Raw genomic sequence first — 22,347 nt, forward strand, 5'->3', positions numbered from 1 at the left:
CAACATTTAACTCAAGATTCACCCAGTTTAATTTGGATGTTCTACTTATATACACATACAACACCCTATGCTTCATTTTATCACATATGGCATGAAAATAGAATCATTAAGTTAGTCATATCCAATACTTTCTAAGAGTGAAGACTATGCACTTTTTAAATATAAATTATGCAAATATAATGTGGTACCTGCAAAATACAATAGTAGATGCTTAGTAAGTATTTGATGAACAAATATGTGATTGCTCACAATGATGACTAGTTTACAAATACATTGAGTTATATAGCCTTATACTTACTAAATTATGCCTATAAACTAGAAAATGTTCAATCGAGTATTCAAAATGTCCAGGAACCAACGCTGCATTTTAGACACACATGAAAATCGTTCAACAAATGTTTTAATCACTCATTATATACCATATATAACTTGTACTTTTGATATTACAAAAATGAGTCATAGTCTTAGAGGTCTTACAGGCTAGCAAGATAAAAAAACATGGAAATATACTGTAGGTAATATAACAGAGGTCTGTATAGCATGGAGTTATGTAAAGGGAAGGTGTGCTATTAACATAACTTTGAGAGGTGGTTGCATTAGGACTAGTCAGGAAAAACTTCACAGAGAACATATTGCTTGAACTTGATCTACAAAGAGAAGATATAAGGGAAATGGAGGGCAAAGGATAAGATATTCCATGAAAAGGTAGCAAATGATGAAGAAAAGCATGCTTTATTATAACTGGTTTGTTGGATTCAAGGGGTCACAAGTAGAAAATGAAGATGAAAAGGCCAGCAAAATCATCAAGAAGATCATGTTTCTCGAGCCAGACATTTGAACATTTTTTAGTAGATAATGGGAAGTAATCAAAGAGATGTAAGCATGGAACGAATATGACCAGATTTATATTTGAGAAAGATTACTTTGATAGAAGACTAGAAAATGGACAAAAAGTTTACAAACCTAAGACGGAGATATTAATTAGGCAGCTACTTCAATAGTTCTCATAGAAAATTATAAAGACATTGTATAAAGGCCATAATAGATCTTTTGGAAGAGAAAGTTTAATTCTTTAGGAATGTAGAATTAACAGAACATGAATATAAATGGAGGTATGAGAATAAAAGAATAAGTAATGTACAATCATATCCACAAAGTTTATTTTGATGACTGAGTAACCTGAAAAAAAATGAATTCACTCACTTGTCCAGTAACAAACGAATCCACAAGAATGTAGATTTTAATCAATAGGAGTTTTATTACTTAGCACAAGTAAGGAAGCATTCCTCAAAGCAGTGTCTCCCTGAGAGAGTTTATGGCGCTATGGAGAGAGGAGAGTGTGCATCATCACATGTACGGGACGGGTCCCAGTTGCTTTAGACGCAGTGGGTATTTATGCCAGCACAAAGGTCGCATGTTCTGGTAATGAAGCTATAGTTCCTCTCGGGATGGAGACTTCAGCATGATAATGAGGAAAGTTCACTCACTCAGGTTCATCTGTCAGTTGCTGGGGTCTGTCCGGAGCTGGTTCCAACCAACTAGGTGACCACATCCCACATAGAGTTTTGGAAAAAGTAGTCTACAAGGCAGGAGGCTGTAAAACAGGCTGATTGCTCAAGTTGATTAATTCGTATAGTTCCTGGAGACTCTCCTTCTCTGCTTAAAACTGCATAAATAGTGGGGTTATTCCTGAAATCGAAAATAAAAGAAGAAGAGCTAGTTTATCCTAGTGTGGGAGTAGAAGTGAAGTAAATGAAGAGTTTTAGGTTTGGTTTTACAAATCTATACATATCTGTCAGACTCCTAGGACAAATGTCCTATAAACTCCGGAAAAAAACATGACTTTATCTTGGAAGAGTTATCCAAGATAAAGATATCTATTTTAGACAACCATATAGTTAGCAGTTTGTATCAAAACATTGCATTCTAACTGATGAGACCATATTGTTTGTCCTAAACAATTCTGATATAAATTTTAATAGCTCACTCTTTCACAGTCAAAAATGACCCAGTTTGATGGGTAAACCAGAAATAGAGTTTTTGCCAAGAACCTAATCATGCTGGCACCCTGATTTCAGACTTCCCAAACCCTGGACTGTGAAAAATAAATGTTTATTGTTTAAGTCACCTAGTCCATAGTATTTTCTGTAGCAGCCCAGGCTCAGACACTTTTAAAGAACTATTTCAAATGTCATTTCTGCCCATCAAAGTATTTTTTGTCCAGACAGATGATGTGTTTCTTTCATCATGAAACATATAATTATTGAATAAAAATAGTAAACACTATTCTAATATCTAACTAATCTAATGCTTACTATTTACACATATTAGTATTTTCTGTATATGTTTAATAACATTTGCAAATATTTGTAAAGTTATGTGCTTTAACTTTGATATCCAATGCAAATCTCACAACACTGCCATTTTATAGATAAGAAAAATAGGTTTGGAAAGATTATATGAGTTACTCTGAAACTCATGTTAGTGAGTGGTATGACAAAATTAGATCTCAGGTCCAACCCAAAGCCCAGGATTCTGATGACTATGCCCTATTACCTTTTAATCATAAGCTTTTTTTAAACATAAGTGAATTTGGAACATTAAGATTCATAAGCACACATTTGTTTGAACATACAAAAGTAGCTTAAAGAAATAAATACTATCAAAGGTACCTTTTAATAGTTTGTCAAATAATATACATCAATAAATAATTTTCTGTCTTTGGCAGTTTGATGTCTGATCTAGAAAAAAGACAAAATATTCAATTGTCTTATTTTTCTTTTGCAATCAATCAAAGCAGTATTATTTTAGCTTCATGGATTATCCTCAAGTAGAAAATTAGTTTAATCAGTTAACACTTTCAAATTTTCTTTAAAAATAAAAGTTTTCAATGCACTACTGTTTGAGGAAAAGGTTGACAGTTGAAGATGGCTGGAGGCAAACAAATAATCCGAGAATATTATTTAAAGAGTCTCTATGACTTCTGCAACATGCATATGTGAAATAATATAAGAACGTCAATAATTTTTGTCCTTGAATTTTTCCCTCCAAGATATGTTTTTAACTTTCCTGAAACATATTATTGTGAGCTCTTTACTCATTCTGTAATTTCTTTGTATCTTTTTAAAAATGTTTACAAAGCTGTGGTAAATTAAATAATTGCTCAATAGTTTTCTAAAAGATTAAGGAGAATAATTGTTGTACTGTTTAAATATTATAAAACCACCAAATAGAAGGTAAATTGGGGCTACTTGCTAACATAAAAATAAGAGCAGCATTTAAAGGTTTATTTCTAGCCTTTAGAAGGATTTTGTATTACTTTTAGTTCTACTTCACTTAAAATAACTATCCATCTGTCATTTTCTTTCCAATTCTTCACACAATTGAGACTGACCCCATATTTACACTATCATCTTTCCAATAGATACGCTGAAATGGAACTCTGGCTCATAGACTAAATCATTTGGGTATAGGAAGGCACTGTATATAATTTATCATCACCACAAAATCTTCCAATTTTCTTCCCACTAACATTTTTTCTCAATGTTTTAATATTCAGCTCTTCTGTCAGTAAGGCTTAGCCTAAAGATGACAGGTGGTGCAACTTCTCTGGATCTCATTATCTTTAGCTTTTCTAACAAAAGTCAAAACATAACGAGAAAGACAAAGGGAGTCAACCAACCAAGTGTAATACTCTGAAACTAATTATTCACCGGCTGGCCACAGCCATTTTAATGTATTCTTTGGAGGGAACTTCTGTTAAGAGTGAATACATACATTGTATGGAAGGAATAAAACTTGACTTAGGGGGAAAAACACAGGGCTTCCTGCGACTTCAAGACAGGCTATGCAGACAAGAAGTATTATGCATTACAAATCATAGCTGATCCTGTACCATGTAACAGTAGGTGTCAATGCAAATGGGGCCAACAGCAAAAGGCTGACATCTGGCATCTGTGACAACTGCCCCACCCACATTCTCCCGCAGAAGCAAGTCCATAAAGAAAATTATATTCATGAGTATTTTAGACAGTCCTGTTTGTCTTCTGACATCCATGTGTTTTAAATCACAAACCAGGCTTCTTCCATTGTCTTTAAGAGGGATTTGTCTTTATCATTTGTGATAGCAATTTCTCAGCTAATGCATTCATTCACACTATTTTAATAATTTCTTTCTGGTTTTTAATATATATGTTTTAATATATACATTTGTATATATCTGAAATCTCTCTCCTTGAGAGTCTTTATTCATTTTCCTATATTAAAATCATTTGCACTAAAATATTTTTATACTATTTAGCATATTTTTTACCTTATTACTGGATTATTGGATAATCACCATGACTGATTAACTAAGACTTCGGATATATACAAGGTCAAATTCCAGGGCTTTGTCTAAAGGAATTCATATCTTAAAGATTAATGTTCTTCAGAAGAAGATCACTCCGGTATGCTTTCGCGTGATCTCTGAGAGAGACCTGCAGCAATTCTGATGTGTGTAGGATTTCTGCTCTTGGCCATCTGGAGAGATGTAGGGTAGGTGAGCAACTTCTCCAAGCTTCTACTGATTCACAATAAAGAGAAGGCAGCTATAGGCACACAGAAGTGGTGGGATATAGGGGCAGCCAGCGTCTAGTACAGCAGTGTAGGGTCTTCTAGAGAGCTGTGTGAACCACAAGCACTAATATAAAACCATAAAGGCAGAGACTCCTGCATAGGGCCACCATGAGACATCAATGTCAGTCAGTGACCCTTCTGAAGCAATCACTATGACATGGTTAGGAAAGGAGAGCCTGAAAAGAAACACCAAATGACTTGTTCAGTAGGACACATGCAACAAAACCTGTGAAACTCTCAGAAGCAATGAAGAGAACTTTTCAGGAAACTAATTTCCAGCAAGTAGCTACACGGAAGCTTGATCTTTCATAAAAAGTAAAAAGGAGGAAGTTGATCCTATTTTCCCTGTCGAAAAGTATAGTTTATTTTGTTCAGGTTTTTCCCCAAAGTAGACACCATTTACTACCAACTTTGGAAAACCGATTGGGTTAAAGTGTTCCTTACAAGTACAGGTTAAAAAGTAAACACAGGCCATTTATCAACACCATTTGAAGAGTTCGAAAACTCTGAAGAGTTATTAAAATATGGATTCCTAGATTTAACACCAGACCTACTGAATCACAACCACTACATATAGGGAGCAAACATCTTTTATTTTAACAAGTTCTTCACATTGTTCTTACGTGGCAGGTCTGATAACTGCCTATAAACTAGCAGTTGAAAGCTCCAATAAAGTATTTACTACTGAAATGAAAAACTATTCAAATTCATATACTGTCTTCCATTTTAGTGTTTATTGTGCCTAAGTAAAATTTACGTCAAATAGACATCAACTTTGACCACTCAACTTGCCATTTAGAGTAAAAACTTTAATTATGTACGTTAATGTACAAGAAAGAAAGAAAAACAATATCATGTGTGAAAATATTGTACACATATCTATCATCACATCAAAGGTTACATTGATGTAAAAATTAGAATGGGGTGAGTAATAAATTATTAGTAAAATCCAATTTATATATAGGAATATTTTCTATACTCATCAAATATATTATTCTTTATTTTCTAAAGTTTTCATTTAAAAATAATAGCTTATTAAAAAGTAAGGTAATATGAAAGGTTAGGATGCAAAGTGTTCTTCAAAATTTTGTGTATATTTCAATAAAAATTTTATTATTCAAATATGGATTGAATACTTAACTAAAGATAATTGCTTGGCATAAATAGAATATTTTAGACATCTTTATTTTAAAAAGAAAGCATGATTTCTGATTTCATCAGAGTGAAATAAACATTTATGCTGTCATAACAGTCATATGATTTTCAAAAAGTGCATTCTTCAATAAACAATACTTATCTAAAACATTCATATTTGATTATTAACAACTGGTTTTGAAATGTATAATAAACAACAGAAGTTACCACTTTAAAACTCTGGCCTTCACTTTCTCTTGTGAACATTTCTGACAATTTCAAATCTGACACACAGAGATTTACTTAAGACGATGCTAAATAAACCAATGCTAAGTACAATTTCTAAAAAATCCGTGCTTGACTGGGTCATGTTGTTGCAGCTGCATTTGACATTTTTCCAAAGAAGACAAAATGTGATTATCCTCATCAAATTTCTCTTTGAGGAAGAAAAAATGAGACCACTGGCTAAAATAAAAATAATGTAGTTACTGGCACACTTTTTGGCTTTATGAATTGCAATAGAGAAACTCATGAGAGGAAAATATGAGATTGCTTTATTTTTTATAAACAAGCTTAGCTTTTTTACCTCCATATTAATGGAAAATCAACCAGATTCTTACGTGAAGCACAGTCACTCCTTAGACTCACTGGGTCTTGTCAAGGTTCTGGAATCTCAAAGAGTATCAAGTCTTTGAGAAGGGACCTGCTTTTTCTTATTAATCTATGCACACACATGTCATCGGATCACAGCTAAGAAATACTGCTTCACATTAAAATTGTGCCTTCAGGTCTAGCAGCTCCAAAGCTGCCTTGCCACACCAGGGAAACTGGAATCTTTTACAAGGTTAAGAACCCTAGCACTTTTAGACCCACCTTTCTAAATACATGATGGAAGCAGCTCTCTCTCAGTCAAGCATCTTTGGATGTTTTCAGGAAAAGTAATCAAGTTTTCATTATTCAGGAAACCAGAAAACTTTCTTCTACCTATTCCACCCATGTAGAAGAAATACTTTTCTTTGTCAAGCTCCATACGTCTGTTTTAGTCCATTCTCATGCTGCTATGAAGAAATACCCAAGACCGGGTAATTTATAAAGAAAAGAGGTTTGATTGACTCACAGCTCCATATGGCTGGGGAGGCATCAGGAAACTTACAATCATGGTGGAAGGCATCTCTTCACAGGGCAGCAGGAGACAGAATGAGAAACGAGTGAAGGGGGAAGGCCCTTATAAAACCATCAGATCTTGTGAGAACTCACTCACTATCACAAGAACAGTATGGGGGAAACCGCCCCGTGATTCAATTATCTCCACCTGGTCCCTCCCACAACACATGAGGATTATGGGAACCACGATTCAAGATGAGATTTGCTGGGGGACACAGACAAACCATATCGTCTCAAAAGGCTTTGGTTTGGGGAAAACAAGCTGGTAAGTTTCTAAAGTGCCTTCTGCTTTCAGTCCAATCAAACACTTTCTCTGAGGAAATAAAGCACAACATTTGCCTTCCTGAATGAGCAGAAATAGAAGAAAAAGTGCAGAAAATGAATAAATATCTAAAATGAAAATCAATGACATGCTCAAAATATTTTTATTCAGGTTTTAAATTTCAAATACGTGATCAATATCATTAGTCATTAGGAAAATACAACTTAAAAATCAGTAAAATATCACTATTAGAATTGTTTATGCTAAGAATGAGGCTGTGTGGTGTTGCATGTCTGTAATCCTAGCACCTTCGGAGACTGAGGTAGGAGGATCACTTGAGCCCAAGAGTTTAAGACCAGCCTAGGCAACATAGTGAGACATCGTCTCTGAAAAATTTATATTAAAAGATAATAAAATGAGAAAACATAATACTGAGAGCTGGTGAGAATGCAGAGCAATTGCAACTCTCATGAAGTGTTGGTGAAAATTTTTTAAAAATTGCATGGCAACTTTAGAAAACAGTTCGGAATTTACCTACCCAAAGCCACATCACTCTCAATCTTGGATATTTACTCCAGTGAAATGAGAGCATAGTTCGCACACAAACCTGCACACAGATATTTATAGTGGCCTTCCTCATAATCACAAAAGACTGAAAACAACCCCGATGTTCCTAATTTTGGGAATGAATAAATAAACTGGAAACCATACACTGAAACACTAAACTTAAATAAAAAGTAATGAAGTACTGATATAGACAATAACATAGATTGACCTCAAAAAATTATGTTTAATAAAAGAAAGCAGACTCAAAATGCTGCATACTTTATAATTACATTTACATGACATTCTATAAAAGCCAAAACTATAGGAAAATAAAATAGGTCAGTGATTAACAGGGACAGAATGAGGAAAGGGACTGACTACCAAGTACCACATACTAAAAAAAATAAATTTTATTGTATGTACATTGCATGCTATTAAAATTGGAAAAATTTTAGTTATGACAATATTATAAGAAACAATAGAAGTACTTTTGATTGGTTTCAAGAAAAGTTCTATATTAATAATAGTTTGATCCAACTTCTCAAAAGTTAAGGCAAATTTTTGAAATGTTAATAAGTATTTAGAGTCAGGAAGAAGGATGATACATGTCTTTTTTTTAATTGAGATCTGAGGTATTAAATTATAAATATATACTCTTTCTTTGAAAAGGTTGGATTTTTCTTACAAAATTAATAAATATTTATTTTATTTTAATCTTTTTAAAAATATGAATAATTCACTGTTTAGAAACCTTAAAAAATTTGAAAAAGAAAAAGTAATAAATTGAAAGTAAAAGATGATGATCACTATATAGAGACAATCAAGGTAAAAATTTCGGTCTCAAATCTTCAATGTCTTTTTCTTTTTCCTTGTATTTTTTTTTGTCCTTGTAAATGGATTTTTTTAAAAAATTTTTTCATGCTTTTGTCAGATATTATGTTTGAATTGTCTTATAACCATGTATATATTATATATGCTCTATATACCATACATACTGTATATTTTCTATAAATAGTACGCATATAGTTTATATATTTATGTATGCACATATCATAGTAAAAATATTCAGTTTGTGATGTATTTCTTTTCTTACAGCAATAAACTATGAACATATTTTACAGTTTTCTATAAAATCATGTATTATATTTTCTTAAATCTCCTTTAGAAATCATGTTGGAGCAGAAGTCCAAGTCATTTTTTTTAATCAAGAAAGAAAATACATTAATGGAAAATGAATGATGCCTTCTAGAAATACACAAAGTACAAAGTAGAATCCATTTATTTACTTTAAAATAAATAAAAATTTTTACAAAAATTAAGGATAAGAGGGTTTCAGTCTCACAGAATATGTTCTTTGCCACCATCTAAAGGGTTCAGTGACTATTTTGCTTTAATCTAGTTAGAAGATATAAAAGTGCATAAATATTACAAACAGAAAAAAAAAAGAAGGAAAGAAAGAGAAAGGATAGCAGGAAGGGAGGAAGAAAGGAGAGAGGAAATATATTACCTAGTATCAAAAACCGATATGAATGTTTTTTTGAAGGCATCCACCTAAAACCCAAGAAAGATCCCAAATGCTGGAAAAGTGGGTTTAAGAAATTAGGCCGGGTGAGGTGGCTCACAGCTGTAATCCCAACCCTTTGGGAGGCTGAAGTGGGTGGATCACTTGGGGTCACGAGTTCAAGACCAGCCTGGCCAACATGGCAAAACCCCGACTCCACTAAAAAATACAAAAATTAGCCAGGCATGGTGGTGGGCACCTGTAATCCCAGCTACTTGGGAGGCTGAGGCAGGAATTGCTTGAACCTGAGAGGCAGAAGTTGCAGTAAGCAGAGATTGTGCCACTGCACTCCAGCCTGGGCAACAGAGTGAGACTCCATCTCAAAAAAAAAAAGAAAAGAAAAGAAAAAGAAATTAAAAGATTTTATTCTCATGGTCAGTATTTGTTAAGATCTTTGGATAAGTGAATTTTACTCTGCTTAAACAGACACTGGTCAAATTTAACATACTATTAGTTATTGTCTCAGGTAAAAGTGCCATATACATAAAATTGAACAAGATATTTGTTTTTATTTTCCATTAGTAATATTTTGGTGATAAAAATAATTATTAAATAAACATAAGAAATTTAGACATCTTAAATCATTTAGTTAAAACTTAATGAATGAGAAAATTATACAGGTGATCCAAATAGACATTAATTTATAGACATCGTATTGATATCATTATAATTGTATTCAATCAATTTATCAGCTGCATCATACGCCAAATGTTGTCTTCTTAATTGGATATGACTAAAGTTAAAAATCAAATGTGACATGATTAACTCACAAAATGGATATACTGTCATGTATACACGTATAATGACATTTTAGTCAACACACTGCATATTCAGTGGTGGTGCCATTAAGTTATCATCCCATATTTTCACTGTACCTTTTCCATGTTTACATATGTTTAGATACATAAATACTTACCATTGTGTTAAAATTGCCTACAGCATTCAGTACAGTAACATGCTGTATAGGTTGGTAACCTAGGAGCAATAGGCTATATCATATAGCCTAGGAGTGTAGTAGGCTATATCATCTAGAGTTGTGTAAGTACATTCTATGATATTTACAAAACAAAATTGCCTAATACATTTTTTAATTGATGTTTTAAAGTTTAAAAAAGCCAAAAGTGGTTAATGATGCATTTCTCAGAAATATGCATTTCTCAGAATGCATCCCCATCAGTGACACATGACTGTATACTTTAAATAATCCTATACAATATTTAAAAAGTTTTTACTGTATTTGTAAATATTTTCTTTCACAAGTTTCATAAATTGTGTTTAATGACCATTTGCTACCAGAAAAATAGGATAATTTTATTGCAGTTTGTACCTTTATGGGATCAGTGATACCTTTTATTTAAAGTTTATACTATTTCTGACCAGATGTGGTGGCTCAGGCCCGTAATCCCAGCAGTCTGGGAGGCTGAGGCAAGTGGATTACTTGAGGTCTGGAGTTCAAGACCAGCCTGGCCAACATGGCAAAACCCCATCTCTACTAAAAATACAAAAATTAGCAGGGCGTGGTGGCACATACTTGTAATCCCAGCTACTCAGGAGGCTGAAGCAGGAGAATCACCTGGGAGGTGGAGGTTGCAGTAAGCCAAGATCATACCACTGCACTCCAGCCTGGGTGACAGAGCAAGACTCTATCTAAAAAAAATTTAAAAATAAAAAGTCAAAATCACAATGGGCTATCACTTCCTACCACCTAAAATGGCTTAAATAAATAAATAAATAAATAAATAAATAAAGTTTATACTATTTCTTCAATCCTGCACAATTTTTCAAAAACAATTACAAATGACTACCCCAATTTATTGATTTTCTTCCTATGAGTATCCTGCTTTTTAAATTTTCATATGCTTAAATATTCCAAGTATTCTTTAACCTATTTTATATAATAGTTGGGAGGGTTTGATTATATTTTAATTACATAGATAGCTCTTTGTGTTCTTATTCAAGGAAGACATAAAATGTTAAGAATTCTTCATTTTAATATTGTCATTATATTCATGAATCTCCTCACGTGATAGCCAGGCTATTCCTCCCTTCTGCAAAGTTAAAAATTTCAAAGTTGTTAATTATTCTTATTTATTTTATTTTGTTTGTTCATTTTATCTTTTGACAGAGAACATTCATAGATATGCATATATTTTATTTTGTCCTCTTCAGATTTCCCACAGCCATTTGGCAATATTCAGTATTAACCAATAATTCTTAAGTAATTTCACCATAATCTATAGGAATACCATCAATCTAGTTATCCCATGAGTAACATTTGTATCTGATCAAAAATGCATGAAGTAGGACTCCAGATAAAGATGGAGAATAGGAGGCAGGACTGGCTTGCAGCTCCCACTTGGAAGGACAGAGCAGTGTGTGGTCTTACATTGTAAACTTTTGACTACAAGAACTACCACAGGAACATACCAGGAAAGCTGAGAGAATCTACAGACCCTTTGAATGAAATGGATCACCACTGCAGGCTCCCCAGGTGGCCAAAAAACTGAGTTGGCTTGCTTTTTCAACAGGGAGGCTCACGGTCCAGAGCAAGTTCTCAGCCCTGGTCACAAGCTGCCTGGAAATAGACTTGATGCTGTTGACAGGTCATGGTGGGAGTGAGACCGGACTTTAGGAACATTGGCTGCATAGGAGCCTAGTGAGGCCAGTGACTGCTGGCTTTCCCGCACTTCCCTGGTGACCTGTATGACTCAGCAGAGGCAGCCATAATCCCCTGAGAACATAGCTCCATTGGACTAGGAACAACACCCCATCCCCCACAGCAGCAGCAGCAAGCCCCACCCAATGAGAAGCAGAGCTCAGACACGCCTATCCCTTCCCCCACCTGGTGGTCTTTTGCTACCTGCCCTGGTAGCTGAAGACAAAGGTCATAATCTCTTGGGAACTCTATGGCCCTGCCCACCACCTGAGAATGCTAGTGCATGTCAGAATCCTCCCTATAGGATTGCAGTTGATACACTCTTGAAAGTGCCAGCTCCTGGCTGGAGACCAACCAACATGAAACCAGTGCACTATACAAAAACACAACCAAGGACCTTTAAAGAGTCCACTTCACTTCTGCTGTCTCCACCAGAGCAGGTGCAGGTATCCATGGCTGTAAGACCTGAAGACGGATCACATAACAGGACTCTTTGCAGACACTCCCCAGTACCAGCCTGGAGCTGGTACCTCCACTGGTAGCTCTGCTGGGTGGCGAGACCCAGAAGAGCAAAAACAATTACTAAAGTTTTGCTCTCAGGAAGCCACATTCCTAGAGGAAGGGAGAGAACACCACATCAAGGGAGCACCCTATGGGACAAAAGAATCTGAACAGCTGCCCTTGAACCCAGATCTTCCCTCTGACATAGTCTAAGCAAATAAGAAGGAACCAAAAAGACAATTCTGGTAATATGACAAAACAAGGTTCTTTAACATCCCAAAAGATCATACCAGCTCACCAGCAATGGGTCCAAATCAAGATGAAATCTCTCAATTGCCAGAAAAAGAATTCAGAAGGTCAATTATTAACCTAGTCAAGGAGGAACCAGAAAAAGGTAAAGTCCAACTTAAAGAAATCCAAAACATGATAAAGGATACGAAAGAGAAATTCTTCAGTGAAATAGGGAGCATAAATAAAAAACAATCACAACTTCTGGAAATCAAGGACACACTTAGAGAAATGCAAAATGCACTAGCAAGTCTCGGCAATAGAATTGAACAAGCAGAAGAAAGAAGTTCAGGGCTTTAAGACAAGGCTTTCAAATTAACCTAATCCATCAAAGACAGAAAAAAAAATTTTTTTAAATGAGCAAAGGTTTCAAGAAGTTTGGGTCTATGTTAAATGTCCAAACCTAAGAATAATTGGTGTTCCAGAGGAAGAAGAGAAATCCAAAACTTTGTAAACATATTTGAGGGAGTAATTGAGGAAAGCTTCCCCAGCCTTGCTAAATATCTAGACATCCAAATATAAGAAGCTCAAAATATACCTGGGAAATTCATCACAAAAAGATCATCACCTAGGCACATATTCATCAGATTATCTGAAATCAAGATGAAGGAAAGAATCTTAAGAGCTATATGAGGCAAAAGCATCAGGTAACCCATAAAGGAAAACCTATCAGATTAACAGCAGATTTCTTAGCAGAAACCCTATAAGCTAGAAGGGATTGGAGTCTTACATTTAGCCTCCTTAAACAAAACAATTATCAGCCAAGAATTTTGTAACCAGTGACTCCAAGCTTCATAAATGAAGAAAAGATATGGTCTTTTCCAGACAAACAAATGCTGAGAGAATTCACCACTACCAAGCCAGGACTCCAACAACTGCTAAAAGGAGCTCTAATTCTTGAAACAAATCCTCAAAATACACCAAAATAGAACATCCTTAAACCATAAATCTTACAGGACCTATGAGACATAGCACAATGAAAAAAAAAAAACAAGGTATTCAGGCAACAAATAGCATGATGAATAGAATAGTACCTCACATCTTAATACGAACATTGCATGTAAATGGCCTATATGCTCCACTTAAAAGATACAGAATGGCAGGATGGATAAGAATTCACCAAGCAAATTTTTGCTGTCTTCAGGAGACTAATTTAACACATAAGGATTCACATAAACTTAAGGTAAAGGGGTGGAAAAAGATATTCCATGCAAATGGACACCGAAAGCGAGCAGGAGTAGCTATTCTTGTCAGACAAAACAAACTTTAAAGCTACATCTGTTTAAAAAAGACAAAGAGGGACATTATATAATGATAAAAAGACTCGTCCAACAGAAAAATATCACAATTCTAAATATATAGGCATCTAACACTGAAGTTCCCAAATTTATAAAACAATTACTACTAGATCTAAGAAATGACATAGATGGCAACACAATAATAGTGGAGGACTTTAATACCACTCCACTGACAGCACTAGACAGGTCATCATGACAGAAAGTCAAAAAAGAAACAATGGACTTAAACTATACAGTACAACAAATGGACTTAACTGATATTTACAGAACATTTTACCCAACAACTATAGAATACACATTCTATTCATCAGCACATGGAACATTCTCCAAGATAGACCATATAATAAACCACAAAACTGGTCTCAGTACATTTAAGAAAATAGAAATTATATCAAGTACTCTCTCAGACCACAGTGGAATAAAATTGGTAGTCAACTCCAAAAGGAACACTCAAAATCATGTAAATACATGAAGTTAAGTAACCTGCTCCTGAATGATTGTTGGGTCAGCAATGAAATCAAGATGATAATTAAAAAATTATTTGAACTGGGATGGGTGCGGTGGCTCATGCATGAAATCCCAGCGCTTTTGTAGGCTGAGCTGGGCAGATAACCCGAGCTCAGGAATTCGAGACCAGCCCGGCCAACATAGTGAAACCTAATCTCTACTAAAAATAAAAAAATTAGCCGGGCGTGGTGGTGCATGCCTGTAGTTCCATCTACTTGGGAGGCTGAGGCACGAGAATTACTTGAACCTGGGAAGCGGAGGTTGTGGTGAGCTGAAATTGTGCCACTGAACTCCAGCCTGGGCGACAGGGCAATACTCTGTCTCAAAAAAAAAAAAAAAAAAAAAAAAAAAAAACTCTTTGAACTGAACGGTAATAGTGACACAATTTATCAAAACATCTGGGATATAGGAAAAGCGTTGCTAAGAGAAAAGTTCATAGCGTCAATCGAGGAAAATGACAAGAAAAGCCTCAATCATTTTAGGAAATTTATTTGCCAAAATTAACGACGCCCCTGGGAGACAAGTCTATGCCTTTCTCCGAAGATGATTTTGAGGGCTCCAAATTTAAAGGGGAAAAGATGGTATATTGAGAAGCATACAGTTTTCATATAAACAAAAGGAGCAGAGGAAAAATGTGGAGAATCTGCATTTTACATAAGATAACCCAGACAAAATGGGTTAGGGGAAAAATCAGGTATACATTTGTGTCTGGCGGGCTAGAGTGACTGCACCTGTAAAGATAAGCTATCAATTTGCATCGCCAAGGTGAAGTTTTAAAGCTCACCAGGCATGTCCTTGTGGGCAAAATATGGGGGAGGCATGTTGCTTTTCATCTTGGAGTCATCTTATTTAGAAACCTAAAAGGGAGGCAGATTTGTGTGAACCAGTTCCCAGCTTGACTTTTCTCTTTGGCCAAATGAGTTTGGGGTCCCGAAATTTAATTTCTTTTTATAATAGCATTAAATGCCTACATCAAAAAGTCTAAAAGAACACAGATGGACAATCTAAGGTCACACCTCTAGAGCTAGAGAAATAAGAACAAACCAATCCCAAACCCAGCAGAAGTAAAGAAATAATGAAGACCAGAACAAAACTAAATGAAATTGAAACAACAACAACAAAAAACAATACAAAAGATAAATGAAACAAAAAGCTGGCTCTTTGAAAATATAAATAGAATTGATAGACCAGTAGTGAGATTAACCAAGAAGAGGAGAAGAGCTAAATAAGATCAACTGGAAATGAAATAAGATCCAAATAAGATTAATTAGAAATGAAATAGGAGATATTACAACTGATACTACAGAAATGCACAAGATTATTCAAGGCTACTATAAACACCTTTACATGCATAAACAGAAAAACCTAGAGGAGATTAATAAATTCCTGGAAATATACAATTCTCCTAGATTAAATCAGGAAGGTATAGAATTTCTGAACAGACAATAACAAGCAGCAAGATTGAAATGGTAATAAAAAAAAAAAACTGCCAACAAAAAAAAGTCCAGGATCAGACAGATTCACAGCTGAATTCTATCAGATATTCAAAGAAGCATTGGTACCCATCATATTGACACTATTCCAAAAGATATAAGAAGGGGGAATCCTTCCTAAATCATTCTATGAACCCAGTATCACCCTAATACCAAAACCAGAAAAGAACATAACAAAAAAAGAAAACTATAGACCAATATCCCTGATGAACATAGATGTAAAAATCCTCAAGAAAATACTAGCTGACCAAATCCAACAGCACACCAAAAAAAAAAAAAAAAAAAAAAAAAAAATTCCACATGATCAAGCGGGTTTCATTCCAGGGATTCAGGGATCATTTAACGTATGTAAGTCAATAAATGTGATATACTCCATAAACAATTAAAAACAAAAATCACATGATCATCTCAATAGATGCAGAAAAAGCATTTTACAAAATCCAGTATCCTTTTATGATTAAAACCCTCAGCAAAATCAGATTAAAGAGATATACCTTAAGGTAATAAAAGCCATCTATGACAAACCCATAATACTGAATGGGGAAAAGTGGAAAGCATTCCCCCTGACAACTGGAACAAGACAAGAATGCCCATTTCACTACTTCTATTTAAGACAGTACTGGAATTCCTAGCCAAAGCAATCAGACAAGACAAGGAAATAAAGGGCATCCAAATCTGTAACGAGGAAGTCAACCTGTTGCTATTTGTTGATGATATGACGGTATCCCTAGAAAACCCTAAAGACTCATTTAAAAAGCTCCTAAAATTGGTAAATGAATTCAGAAAAGTTTCTGGATACAAAATTAAGGTACCCAAATCAGTAGCTCTGCTATACACCAACAGTGACCAAGCTGAGAATCAGAAAAACTCAACCCCTTTCACAATAGCTGCAAATAAAATAAAATAAAATACTTAGGAATATACCTAACCAAGGACATGAAAGACCTCTGCAAGGAAAACTACAAAACACTACTGAAATAAATCATAGATGACACAAACAAATGGAAACACATCCCACGCTCATGAATGGGTAGAATCAATGTTGCAAAAATGACCATACTGCAAAAGCAACCTAAAAATTCAATATAATTCCTACCAAAATACTACCATCATTCTTCACAGAACTAGAAAAAATAATCCTAAAATTCATATGGAACCAAAAAAAGAGCCCACATAGCCAAAGCAAGACTAAGCAAAAAGGACAAATCTGGAAGTATCACATTACCCCACTTCAAACTATGCCCTAAGCCATAGTTACCAAAACAGCCTGGTACTGATATAAAAATAGGCACATAGACCAATGAAACAGAATAGAGGACCCAGAAATAAACCCAAATACTTACAGCCAACTGCTCTTCGACAAAGCAAACAAAAACATAAAGTGGGGAGAGGACACTCTATTCAACAAACGGTGCTGGGATAATTGGCTAGCCACATGTAGAAGAATGAAACTGGATCCTCCTCTTTCACCCTATAAAAAATCAACTCAAGATGGATCAAAGACTTAAATATAAGACTTGAAACTATAACGATTCTAGGAGATAATACTGGAAAACCATTCTAGACACTGGCTTAGGCAAAGACTTCGTGACTAACAGCCCAAAAGCAAACACAACAAAAACAAAGATAAATAGATGGGACTTAATTAAACTAAAAAGCTTCTGCATGGCAAAAGAAATAATCAGCAGAATTAATGGACAACCCATAGAGCAGGAGAAAATCTTCACAGTTTTTTCATCTGACAAAGAAATCTTCAAAGAACTCAAACAAATCAGCAAGAAAATAAACAATCCCATCCAAAAGCAGGCTAAGGACATGAATAGACAATCCTCAAAAGAAGATATACAAATGGCCAACAAGCATATGGCAAAACGCTCAACCTCACTAATTATCAGTAAAATGCAAATCAAAACCACAATGCGATACCATCTCACTCCTGCAAGAATGGGCATAATAAAAAAAAATCAGAAAATAATAGATGTTGGCGTGAATGCAGTGAAAAGGTAACACTTTTACACTGTTGGTGGAAATGTAAACTAGTACAGCCATATGGAAAACAGTGCAAAGATTCCTTAAAGAACTAAGAGTAGATCTGCTGTTTTATGCAGCAATCCCACTACTAGGTATCTACCCAGAGGAAAAGAAGTAATTCTACAAAAAAAATACTTGCACATGCATGTTTATAGCAGCACAATTTGCAACTACAAAAATATGGAACCAGCTCAAATGCTCATCAATCAGCAAATGGACAAAGAAAATTTGGTACATATACACGTACATGTATATATGTATGTATATATATGTATGTATGCGTATATACGCATACATACATACACCATGGAATACACCATACAAAGGAACAAAATAATGGCATTCGCAGCAACCTGGATGGAATTGTAGAATATTATTCTCAGTGAAGTAGTTCAGGAATGGAAAACCAAACATTGTATGTTCTTACTCATATGTGGGAGCTAAGCTATGAGAACGCAAAGGCATAACAATAATACTTTCTATTTTGGGGACTTGGGGGAAATGGTGGGGTGTGGTGAAGGATACAACACAACACATGAATAAGTACTTTAGTAGTGATTTCTGAGATTTTGGTGCACCCATCACCGCAGCAGTGTACCCTGTACCCATTCATGTAACCAAACATCACCTGTTCCCCAAAAGCCTATTGAAATTTAAAGTAAATAAATAAATAAAAAGTGAAAAATGCATAAGGTAGCAATCACACTGGATGACTTAATCATTAAAAATATCTCTACTACAATTGTTAAATTTCTAGGAAAGTAAGGAGTTCAACAAAAGTTCAAAGAGGAAAATTTGAGATATTAGTGAAATTATTCAGGCTTCTTGGAGAGGCTCAACACATTAAATTATTTGTTGTGTTAAGTGTTACAGTACACTAATAATAATAGCTCTGTGATTGGCAATCTTTTGTATTTATCCTACTGCATATGTGGCAATACCTAACACAGTAGGTTTGCAATGCAGAGAGGTTAAATAATCTAAATATTTCAAAAGAAATGGTGATGAGAATAGAAACTTCTTCATAACAGCAATAGTTGAAGGATTTAGATAATCTCTCTATCTTAAAGTCTAGTGTATTATATAATATAACCTAATCACAGGAGTAAAATCCATCATATTCTCAGTCCCAAGCAATATTCAGTGTCTTTATACTATCAGGATAAGTTGGGGGCCACCTGAGACCTCTGCCATCACACAGTCTCCTCATTATACAGTAGAAAAATAAGAGTGTTTATTACCATGTAATCTTATGGTAAGAATTAATGTTTTCTGCAATGCCTAATAGTTGATATTCAATAAAAGTTATTACTTGTAAACATATCAATAACAGCAAATTAATCCATCAACATTTAGGAAATTTTCTCTTTCTGAAAGAATCAATTTATACAAACATTAACCCAAAAAGCATGAATTAAGTCTTTATATGCTTATAGTGTGTACTTTCAATTCTTTTTTTTTTTTTTTTTTTTTTTTTTTTGAGATAGAATCTCGTTCTTGTCGCCCAGGCTGGAGTACGGTGGCACGATCTCTGCTCTCTGCAACCTCCGCCTCCTGGGTTCAACCAATTTTCCTGCCTCAGCCTTCTGAGTAGCTGGGATTACAGGCGACCACCACCTCGCCTGGCTAATTTTGGTACTTTTAGTAGAGACGGGGTTTCACCATTTTGGCCAGGCTGGTCTCGAACTCCTGACCTCAGGTGATCCGCCTGCCTTGGCCTCCCAAAGTCCTGGAATTACGGACATCTGTTTTAAAGAATCTAGCTAAAGTCCTCAGCATAAGAGCTCACAAAAGTGTATATATGAGAGAGCAGTTTATTTACTCTTTGAACTACAGGCTACTAAGCAGTTGAGAGGAGGTGCTAAATCTATGTTGACAGGTTCCTTAGCTACCTTTTCTGTATTGCCAAGTATTCTTACTCAAAATATGACAGCATATCACCTGGTTTCTCATATGTGAAGGGGTTTACTTTTGATCATTGCTTTTCCAAGCATAAAAATTGATTTTCAATAATTGAGGCTCAATCTATGCTCCATTGTAGCCATAACTTTGGGTACCCATTACTAGTGTAACCAGGTAGAGATGTTAATGGCTAAAAACAACCATCCTCATTTTGTTTCCATTATAGTGTGGAGAAAAAGCCTCAGGTTTTTTGAAACCAATTCAGTAGTGAACACAATGTTAGTTTATGTACATTAATTAACTCTAAATGTTTGAAAAGAAAGATGAAGCCCCAAGAATGTATAATGACTTACTGAAATGCACCTAAGAAATTACAGGTTGATGAACTCTTCGTTATAGTATTGTTACTTATATTATAAAACCAAGGCCTTTTGAGTGATGAGGTATGAAATGGACAATTTCTCTGGAATTTATTAATTTCGTTACCATAGAGGAATTCATTCATGGATTAGGTCTTTGCTATTTGTGTGCTTTTACTAATTTTTTCAGGTTGTTTAATTGGTAGAGTGAAAAAAGCATTAAACCTTAAAGTTACTTTCTGCACTATTTAACTGGATAAACTTGGCACTTAAAATTTGTATTCCATAATTTCATCTGTAAAATGAGGCAGTTGCTTTAGACTAAGTTTCCCGAAATGCCATTACAACCTATATTCCCAGGAAATGCAACAGAGAGAGACCATTATTTCTGATCAGTTTCTTCCTTTTTTTCTCTTTCCAAATTACATTTTCTTTTTCATCCTTTTGCAGAACATGTACTCCCAAGTGTATTAGGACTATCAAAAAATGAAAAATTCATGCCTTCATATTTCTTATAGAAAGTTGAATAAACCTGGTGTACCATGATACAAATAAGAAACTTTGTAAAAAAAGTATAGCAATTTCATTCCATTTTGGAATATAGAAATGCAGAAATAATGAATTGCTTCATAGATCAGTAAAGACAAAATAAAATCTAAAAAGTAGGGCAACATTATATTACCTATATTTATTTATATGTATATACTTTTCATTAATTCGTTTGTTTTATTAAGACAGGTCTAACTTACATAACTGAAAAGTAATCCATTGCCAGAATTAATTACTTATCTATTAATCTATGAACTATTACTTACGCTAGACCTTGTGTTACAAGCTACTAATTAAGTATTAGGAAAAGCAAGCATCTTCTCCATCTACATGGGATATACTTTTCCTGGAAGAACAGACCAAAATTAATTAGATAACAAATGTAGAGTGTAAAAACTGTAATAAGACTCAGAAGACAGAATACTATAAACACAGCACATTGGGATCTGACTTAGTTTGGAAGAATTGGTGAAGGTTAATTGTGATAGGAGCATTGGACCTGGTATATGAAATATGCATGAATAGTATAGAACTAGGTGTATGTGTGTATGTGTGTGTTTGGGGGGATGAGAGAGGAATGAGGTCAGAATGAAAACTGCAGGATTCCAGGCCATATGGGACATTGATAGACCACCGGTAGGGGGAAGCATAAGGATTCTAACAAACAATGCTGACTTGGACTGAGAATGGACAATGAAGGTTTGGTATAACATGCAAGAACTGTGTTCAGAAGAGATTCACCAGTTTCCTTATGAGAAAATGCAATAATTCTGTATTGCATTTTTTATCTCAATGGATATTGGAATCTATTGAAAAGTCAGAAGCAAAGAATGCCATGGTCTAGTATTTCCTTTGAAGAGAATACTTTATAGTCAGGAGGAAGCAGTCAAGGCAAGATATGTTGGAAGGTATTGAAGAAATCCAGGTAAAGAATAATAGTAGGCAATAGTCCGGAGAAAAACTGACAAAACACTAAGGTGGTTTTGGTAAAAGGACAAGGAAAGGATTAAAAAGAGAGAGCTGGGCATGGGGGCTCATGCCTGTTGTAAATCCTCTCACTTTGAGAGGCTGAGGCAGGAGGATTGCTTGAGCCCAGAGTCCAAGGCTGCACTGAGCTATGATCTCGCCACTTCACTTCAACCTGCGTGACAAAGCAGGACCCCATCTCTTTAAAAAAATGAATAAAATAAAATAAAAAAGAGGACAGATTTTGCCAGAAAGTTGAAAAATAAAAGTAAAAAAAAATTACATGAAATTAATCAGGTAATTCTATCAACTTGTAAAATAATGTTTCACAGAATATCTTCAGTGCTGAATATAATAAGCCCTGATTTGTGTGTGTGTGTAAATGTGAAGTTTTCTTCTTTTTTAGAGGCAGAATGTCAGTCTGTCACCCAGGCTGGAGTGCAGTTGTGCAAACATGGCTCACTGAAGCCTTAACCTCCAGGGCTCAAGTGATCCTCCTGCCACAGCCTCCTG

The 22,347-nt window shown here is 34.9% G+C and overlaps 1 long non-coding RNA gene across 3 annotated transcripts in view; it reads right to left on the reverse strand.

Annotated features, from left to right (window-relative positions):
- Positions 1-385: 385 nt before the first annotated feature.
- LOC134756417 (uncharacterized) overlaps positions 386-22,347 on the reverse strand; it is a 397,200-nt gene continuing 375,238 nt past the window's right edge. For all 3 annotated transcript variants that reach the window (XR_010135205.1, XR_010135203.1, XR_010135204.1), the window contains exons 2-3: positions 2,673-2,741; positions 386-1,689 (exon numbers count right to left, since the gene is read on the reverse strand). This is a non-coding gene — a long non-coding RNA (uncharacterized lncRNA). The remainder of the gene's footprint in view (positions 1,690-2,672; positions 2,742-22,347) is intronic.

Source organism: Gorilla gorilla, chromosome 8 (genome assembly GCF_029281585.2).
Source record: "Gorilla gorilla gorilla isolate KB3781 chromosome 8, NHGRI_mGorGor1-v2.1_pri, whole genome shotgun sequence".
Lineage (NCBI taxonomy): Eukaryota > Metazoa > Chordata > Mammalia > Primates > Hominidae > Gorilla > Gorilla gorilla.